The 9,168-nt window shown below is 50.9% G+C and overlaps 1 protein-coding gene across 3 annotated transcripts in view; it reads right to left on the reverse strand.

Moving 5' to 3' along the window:
- Positions 1–8,968, reverse strand: part of LOC132833871 (ICOS ligand-like) — a 32,410-nt gene extending 23,442 nt beyond the window's left edge. For 2 of the 3 annotated variants that reach the window (XM_060852516.1, XM_060852514.1), the window contains exon 1: positions 8,810–8,968. The gene's annotated coding sequence lies outside the window, so the exon portion shown is untranslated. The other variant, XM_060852515.1, reaches the window with a different exon arrangement.
- Positions 8,969–9,168: the final 200 nt, after the last annotated feature.

The raw sequence follows: 9,168 nt of genomic DNA on the forward strand, positions 1-9,168 counted from the left end.
AGGCATTTGGATGGGTATATGAATAGGAAGGGTTTGGAGGGATATGGGCCGGGTGCTGGCAGGTGGGACTAGGTTGGGTTGGGATATCTGGGTCAGCATGGAGGGGTTGGACCGAAGGGTCTGTTTCTGCGCTGTACATCTCTGTGACTCTCTGACTATAAACACCAAACTCCACCCATTCGCTGTTTAAAACCCTGTCCGTCTCACCTTTGGATCGGTTCGATGACCCAGCCCACTCCAGCTCTCGGTGATTAGGAGTCAACAGGTTCACTCCCCTCTGGGAGAACAGATTCCACCCCAACTCTGTCTTCAATGAGCGACCCTTATTCTGAGATTCTCACCCCCTGCTCCTCAACTCTTCCCCCCAAGGGGAAACAACAGTTCCTGTGAAATCTTCGAAGAATTTCAGGCACTACATTCCAAGCCATTCAGCTCCAATATCTTTCTCACGTTACCATAGTGAGCAAGGTTAAAACCTGTATCGGTGGATGTACCAACTGTAGGTAAGTGGTTTTCCCACTGTTTACAGGGAGCGTTGTTTTTTCCAAAGGGAAACGTGTGTGGCCGGAACAAAAAGACGTGCGAGCGATTATGGTGACAACAATTGGTGTGATGACTCAGATCGGCTTTATTGCCCAAGGGAGGGAGACCAAGGTGGAGGGCAAAGGTCAGGTCTCCGGTTCAGGAATGATCAATGAAACTGGGAAAGGCCTTGGGGTTGTTTCATAGAATCCCTACAGTGTGGAAACAGGCCCTTCAGCCCAACAACCCCTCTGAAGAGTATCCCACCCAGACCCATTCCCCTACATTTACCCCTGACTAATTCAGCTAACCTGCACATCCCTGGGCACCATGGGACAATTTAGCATGGCCAATCCACCCTAACATGCACATCCCTGGGCACTGTGGGACAATTTAGCATGGCCAATCCACCCTAACCTGCACATCCCTGGGCACTGTGGGACAATTTAGCATGGCCAATCCACCCTAACCTGCACATCCCTGGGCACTATGGGACAATTTAGCATGGCCAATTCACCCTAACCTACACATCCTTGGGCACTATGGGACAATTTAGCATGGCCAATCCACCCTAACCTGCACATCCCTGGGCACTATGGGACAATTTAGTATGGCCAATCCACCCTAACCTGCACATCCCTGGGCACTATGGGACAATTTAGCATGGCTAATCCACCCTGACCTACACATCCCTGGGCACTATGGGACAATTTAGCATGGCCAATCCACCCTAACCTGCACATCTTTCAACTATGGGAGTAAACCCACACAGACAGTTGGAAAACGTGCAAACTCCACACAGACAGTCACCTGAGGCTGGAATCGAACCCGGGTCCCTGGCGCTGGGAGGCAGCAGTGCTAACCACTGAGCCACCTTTGTTTTCCTTCCCTCCCAACGAGTCAAGTCAGGTTATTCCAGTGAAAGGTGGCGACTGGAGACTTAATGAATACTTTGCCTATTGTGGAGGACCTTGACGTTGATGAGGACAGTGTGAAACAGACTGACATGTTTGATCAGGTTGATGTTAAGGAGGATGTGCTGAAAAGTTTGAAAAACATTAGGGTAGATGCTAGGCACGTGGAAGATGCTAAAATGGAGGTTGTGTAGGTTAGTCAGACCTTAGAGTAGGATAAAAGGCCAGCACAATATGGAAGGCCGAAAGGCCTGTACTGTGCTGTGCTGTTCTAAGTGTTCAAAAGCCAGCCTTACCATTCGTCAGAAACAAAGAAAATAGGTACAGGAGGAGGCCATTCAGCCCTTCGGGCCTGCACTGCCATTCAACACAACCATGGCTGATACCAGTATCCCATTCCCGCCCTCTCTCCATGACCCTTGATCCCTTTAGCCCCCTGGTTCATGTCCACTCTTGAGTCTATCTAATGGACTGGCCCCCAATAGCTTTCTGTGCTGCGGGGAGTTCCATAGGTTTGTAACTCTCCAGGTGAGGAATTTACTTCCTCAGAGAGTCATAGAGTGATAGAGACGTACAGCACAGAAACAGACCCTTTGGTCCAACCCGTCCATGTGGACCCGGGTATCCCAACCCAATCTAGTCCCACTTGCCAGCACTTGGCCCATATCCCTCCAAACCTTCCCAATCTTGATGAAGGGCTTTTGCCCAAAACGTTGGTTTTCCCGCTCCTCGGATGCTGCCTGACCTGCTATGCTCTTCCAGCACCACTCTAATCTTGACCCTAATCTCCAGCATCATAGAGTCAGAGAGTCTTAGAGATGGACAGCACGGAAACAGACCCTTCGGCCCAACCCGTCCATGCCGACCCAGATATCCCAACCCAACCTAGTCCCACCTGCCAGCACCCGGCCCATATCCCTCCAAACCCTTCCTATTCATATACCCATCCAAATGCCTCTTAAATGCTGTAATTGTACCAGCCTCCACCACATCCTCTGGCAGCTCATTCCATACACATATCACCCTCTGTGTGAAAAAGTTGCCCTTTAGTTTCCTTATATATCTTTCCCCTCCCGCCCTAAACCTATGCCCTAGTTCTGGACTCCCCCACCCCAGGGAAAAGTCTGTTTGTTTATCCTATCCATGCCCCTCATGATTTTGTAAACCTCTATAAGGTCACCCCTCAGCCTCTGACGCTCCAGGGAAACAGCCCCAGCCTGTTCAGCCTCTCCCTGTAGCTCAAACCCTCCGACCCTGGCAACATCCTTGTAAATCTTTTCTGAACCCTTTCAAGTTTCACAACATCTTTCCGATAGGAAGGAGACCAGAATTACACACAACGTTCCAACAGTGGCCTAACCAATGTCCTGTACAGCTGCAACATGACCTCCCAACCCCTGTACTCAATACAATAAATGAAAGCAGTCTGAAAGGGAACACACTTGATTGGAGGTATGAAACTTTGCAAAATAAAAGCAGTCAGTCTGGTATTTAAGAAATATTTTGATCCTTTTTTTCTGAGCATCTCCCTGTCTGTCCCTCCAATGATGGGACTGCCCCGTGCGAACAAGGGGGAATTCCCTGTTTTCGGATTGAATTCTCAGATAAAACTTTTCTCTGTTGTCGGGGTCAGTCTCCTTCTCCCCAGATCTTCACCCGCCTGGCAATCGCTTTCAGGATGACTAACGGAACCTCACGACAAGAGAAAAAGCTGCCCCCTTGGAGTGATCGAGCCAATTTGCCCCACTCTCCCCTCCTCGCCCCCCCCGGCCAAACCCCAACAACCCTCCCTCCCCCACACCTCACCTCCCCAGAACTCCCCTGTTTATCCCCTCGCTTTTGGAATGTTCCTGGTGGAACTGCGCCCTTTCAGACAACGCGTCCCAGACCACAACAACTCATCGAGAGAAACACATTCTCTGTGCCTTTTCTCTCTCCGTTCGCTTCAACCCACGTCCCTCCTGGTCACCAACCCTCTAACCGTGGGCTCAGGGTTCTACGCCCATCCCACCTGCACTACCCCATCCCCCTGGCAATTCGACCGCGCATGGAGCGCCGTCCGGGACGAGGGGACGTTTTGACTTCATTTATGACCTTGCTTTGGGTGTTAATCCCCCTCCCCCCTAGGTCAGTCCTCCCGACCCCCTTTCCTCCTTTATGAGCTGAGGCGGGGGGGTTCTTGAGGACGTGTATTGGAGAGTGGGACTGGGGCCCACATAAGCTGGGGGCTCCTGGCCTTCCTGCTCTGGGATACCCCACCGCGGCTGATTTTGAACAGGGTGACGAGGCGAGTGGCCCTTGGGTTTGGCAGTGGGGGCATCCTGACCCGGGCCACAGGACCTTGGGGGCCATCAATGGCGTTGACTAACGATACAACGGTTTTGGGAGGATTCGAGAGCGACCACAACAACGGGGAGGCAGCCTTGGAAACCGTCCGCCCCAAGGCCACGGAGCTCCGGGCCTACCTGAGGCCTGGATAATTCAGGCCTTGTCCTACAGACCTCAGCCCCTGGACTAGCTGCTGCACAGATCTACCACCCCCCCCCCCCCCCCTCAACTCCCTACGCACCCCTGTCCTGGTTGGGCCCTTCTATTTCTGGATCGTTACCCAGAACAGCTAGGCCGCTGATTGTCTCATGCTTTCTGGTTTTTGTTTTATGTCTCTGTTCACTCTTTTGCCTACCCACCCCACAGACACCCTACACTCAGGACCAGAATGCCCCTTCATTTACTCCCCCAGAGACCACCTCTGACCAAACAGCCATTTCTCCCATGGATCCCCTCACAAACCCGGCCTACCACAGGCTTCTGACATTTCACCACTCCACAGGACTTCAGGCCTACACAGACCTCAGGCCTACAACAGGGCATATGCCCTACACCAGGGGATTTGACCTACAACAGCATATCAGGCCCTATCAGGGTATGTGTCCACTACCAGGGTATCTGGCCTACAGTAGGGGATGGACGCCATTTAGATCGATGCATGAACAGGAAGGGTTTGGAGGGATATGGGCCAGGAGCAGGAAGGTGGGACTAGTTTAATTTAGGATTATGGTTAGCGTGGGCCAAAGGGTCTGTTTAATGGTGACCATAATCCCAAACTGAAATGGTCCCACCTGCCTGCTCCTGGTCCATATGCCTCCAAACCTTTCCTACTCACGTATTTATCCAAATGTCTTTTAAACTTTGTAACTATTCAGCCGGATCAGCTACACGCGATTGAAGAATTTCGACCATTATTTGTAGAACGTGAACTTTCCTTAGGGACTATAAAGCAACTCCTACCCCACTAATTTAAATAACGTGGCTATTAAGAGATTTTCCTATCACACGAGGTCACACAAGATCACAACGATCACGTTATATCAGGACTGACTGTACCCGCATCTCCTACTTCCTCTGAAGTTCATTCCACACAGGAACTTTTAGATTAGATTAGATTACTTACAGTGTGGAAACAGGCCCTTCGGCCCAACAAGTCCACAGCGACCCTCCTAAGCGCAAATCACCCAGGCCCATTCCCCTACATTTACCCCTTCACCTAACACTAAGGGCAATTTAGCATGGCCAATCCATCCTAACCTGCACATCTCTGGGCACTATGGGCCAATTTAGCATGGCCAATCCACCCTAACCTGCACATCCCTGGCACTATGGGACAATTTAGCATGGCCAATCCACTCTAACCTGCACATCCCTGGGCACTATGGGACAATTTAGCGTGGCCAATCCACCCTAACCTGCACATCCCTGGGCACTATGGGACAATTTAGCGTGGCCAATCCACCCTAACCTGCACATCTTTGGACTGTGGGAGGAAACTGGAGCACCCGGAGGAAACCCACACAGACACGGGGAGAATGTGCAAACAGTCAGTCGTGATCTGAGCAAATTGCTCCTGTGTCTTTTTTAAATCTCTCTCCCCTCACCTTAAAAACATACTCTATAATCTTGAAATGGGGGAAAGGCACCAGCCACTCGCCTTATCTATACCCCACAGGATTTTATAAAACCTCCATCAGGTCAGCTCTCAACCTCCTACACTCCAATGAAACAGGTCCCAGCCTCTCCGTATAACTCAAACCCTCCGACCCGGCATCATCCTGGGAAATCTCTTCCGAACCCTCTCCTGCTTCATAATAAGGGAGACCAGAACTCAACACAGTACTCAGTTAGGGTCAGGGTGAGAGTTAGGGTTACGGCTGGGGTTTGGGTTGGGATTAGAGTTAGATTAAGGTTAGGATATTGGGTTTAGGATTGGACTGGGGTTAGGATGTTGGGTTTAGGATTGGAGTGAGATTAAGGTGTTGGGATTAGTGTTGGGTTTAGGGTTGGGATTAGGGTTAGGGTTGGGATTGGATTAGTGTTGGGTTTAGGGTTGGGATTAGGGTTAGGGTTGGGATTGGATTTAGGGTTAGCGTTGGGATTGTGATTGAGATTAGGGTTAGGGTTGGGTTAGAGTTGAGGTTAGAGCTGGTTTTAGGATTAGTTTTGGGAATGGGATTAGGGTTAGCATTGGGATTAGGATTGGGATTATGGTTAGGGTTGGGATTGCGTTTACGGTTAGCGTTGGGGTTGGGAATGGGATTAGGGTTAGGTTTGGGATTGGGATTGAGATTAGGTTTGGAATTAGGGTTGGGGTTAGGAGTTGAGGGTTGGGTTTATGGGGTTGAGGTTAGACGCTGGGGGTTGAGGTTAGGGTTAGACTTTGGATGAGGGTGGTTGGGTAGGCAATGAACTGTCATCACCAGGTATCCATTCAAACTGTCACCATCCCGTCTCCATCTGATGGAAAAGAGCATCAGAAATGTGATATACTACTGAGGCAGTGTTTGGTTATAATTGCATGCTAATATATGCTGATGTGTGCATGCATATTAATGAATGGCAACACATGCTAATCCATGGTAATATATGCTAAAATGCATTAATGAATGCTAATGTATGCTCATGCATGCTAATACGTGCTCATTTATACAGAGAATACTCTCACTGCTCACGAATAGCATCCTGTCTTGCTGGTGACCAATCGGTTAGAGACTGAGACTTCTTGCTCTTTATCAATGGATGACCTCGCTTAGTTTTCACCTTAAATTCTAGCGTCACTCCATCTCTGGGAAAATCACAGCGTGAGTCACAGCACTGACTCTCTTTCAGACTGTAGCCCTGACGTTTGCTCCCCTCGGACCCACTCTCTGGGTGTTGCGAAGTGGCCGTGATCTCGATCCCTCTTGTCCGTAATGTTAATTATTTACACTCCCTCCCTGCTCGCTCTCTCTCTCTCTCTCTCTCTCGTTCCCTCAATCGCCTGCGGTGTTTGAGAGCTGATTTTCACCAGCTTCGTGGGTGTTTCTGAGCAGGGTAACTCCTGACATCTCAGTAACGTCCATCAGGGGGTACAACCAGACCCTGATACCCCACTCTCCCCCCCCCCCCCCCCCCCCCCCCCCCCCCCCCCCCCCCCTCCAGGGATCCCTCAAGAAAGACCGCTGCTCCTGAAAGGGTTCAGGCCGGACGGAGGGCCTTGTAAATTTGGCGTGTGCGCCCCCACCCACTCCAGTCTAGGGGATGAACGGGATAGGGGTGTCTCATCGAGTGACAGGTTGATGGGAGAGAAACTATTTCTGGGTGGGGAGGGTTGGGGGGAAGATTCAGAGTCTATCAAATCCAAACCCGTTCTCTTTCTGAGGAGGGGGAGACGGGCAGGAATGTGTCAGGAAACATCTGCCCCCTCACAGGGGTTGGCGGTGGGGGGAGCAATGCAGAAGGTCTCAGGGCTGGCAGGGGGTGTCAGTAGAAAATGTCAAGAGGTGGGTGTGGGGGTTCAAGGGTTAGACAAGGTCAGACGTCATGCAACACTAGGTCATTGTCCAAGGGTTCATGTGAAATCACAAGCGCTGCCAGGGGAAGGGGCTAAGCTCTCAAAGCTTGTGATTTTCAATAAACCTATCGGGCGATGACCTGGTGTCATGTGACGGTCTGACCTTGTCTACCCCTAGTCCCAACACAGGCACCTCCACATCACAGAAGGAAGGGTCTGTTATAGGTCAGGAGGGTGAGAGATGGGGGCAGCTCCAACAACACTCAAGAGACTCGACACCATCCAGGGACAAAGCAGCCCCCGGCTGGATTGGCCCCGCACCCACAAACATCCCCTCCCTTCCCCCACCGACGCTCAGTAACAGCAGTGTGTACCATCCCCTCCCTCCCCCCACCCCCCCTCAGTAACAGCAGTGTGTACCATCCCCTCCCCCCACCCCCCCTCAGTAACAGCAGTGTGTACCATCCCCTCCCTCCCCCCATCCCCTCTCAGTAACAGCAGTGTGTACCATCCCCTCCCTCCCCCCATCCCCTCTCAGTAACAGCAGTGTGTACCATCCCCTCCCTCCCCCCACCCCCCCCTCAGTAACAGCAGTGTGTACCATCCCCTCCCTCCCCCCACCCCCCCCTCAGTAACAGCAGTGTGTACCATCCCCTCCCTCCCCCCACCCCCCCTCAGTAACAGCAGTGTGTACCATCCCCTCCCTCCCCCCACCCCCCCTCAGTAACAGCAGTGTGTACCATCCCCTCCCTCCACCCCCCCTCAGTAACAGCAGTGTGTACCAGCTACAAGACCCACTGCAGAAACTCACCAAAGACCCTCAGGCAGCACCTTCCAAACCCACGGCCACTTCCATCTGGAAGGACAAGGGGCAGCAGGTACAGGGGAACACCACCCTCCTGCAAGTTCCCCTCCACTCACCCTCCTGACTTGGAAATTGTTCCTTCCTGGGTCAGAATCCTGGAATTCCCTCCCTCAGGGACATTGTGGGTCTACCCACAGCACATGGCTCACGAAGGCAGCTCACCCCCACCTTCTCAAGGGTGGGGGGGGGGCAACTAGGGACGAGGAGATAAATACTGGGCCCCCCCACAAATGAATGAATAAAACTATGTATGTTTCATATTCATTAAATAAACCCGTGCTTCAAAATGATTGATCCATTTACTGGCAGTTTTAAGATGACTCCAGTTTCACTGTGCCAGTTCTTAAGCTTAAAACTGAATCTGAATTTATTCCCTGAAGATTAACTTCAACATGCAAATGTAAACACACCAATCAATTTAAAGTAGGTGGAGATAACCACCTTCAGATTTAAGACAGTCCTAAAAATCTTATCTAAATTCTGAACGATACTGAAAAGATTACCTGCCGTTTGAAATGATTCTAAAATACTTGATCTTCAAATGTTCACCCTAAAGTCACTCTCGAAGGTTTGACACTTCTCACAACTTCTTCTATTTCACTTTAAGTGATGTTGCAAAGTTGCCTCAGTTTACCAAATTTTCCCGGCCGGTGAGAAGCTGCTAAACCTGCTCACCAAACCTACCTGAACACGGCCCAGGGGGAGTGCAGGCTGGAGTCACTCAGGTCCCGTCGCTGGGATTTGAACCCTGTGTTGTGACACTGCTTCGGGCGTGGAAGTTTACGTCTGAAACCAAAAAAAATGCCGTGCTCTGGACTTTCCCCTCAGAAGGCACCTCCTTCCAATGAGATCAGTGTGTGCACCACATGTGCGAGAGAACCTAATGGTTTCTGCTCTGATGCCAAGTGGAGAGGAGAGAGAGCGAGACTGATTCACAATATTGAGCTGAGTCTATACAATTGTTTTTTGAAAAAGCCTTTTTCTTTCAAGCCATGCCCTCTGCTGTAGTTTTGTCAAATTGCCTGTAGTCATATAAATTTGTT

Source organism: Hemiscyllium ocellatum, chromosome 38 (genome assembly GCF_020745735.1).
Source record: "Hemiscyllium ocellatum isolate sHemOce1 chromosome 38, sHemOce1.pat.X.cur, whole genome shotgun sequence".
Taxonomy (NCBI): domain Eukaryota; kingdom Metazoa; phylum Chordata; class Chondrichthyes; order Orectolobiformes; family Hemiscylliidae; genus Hemiscyllium; species Hemiscyllium ocellatum.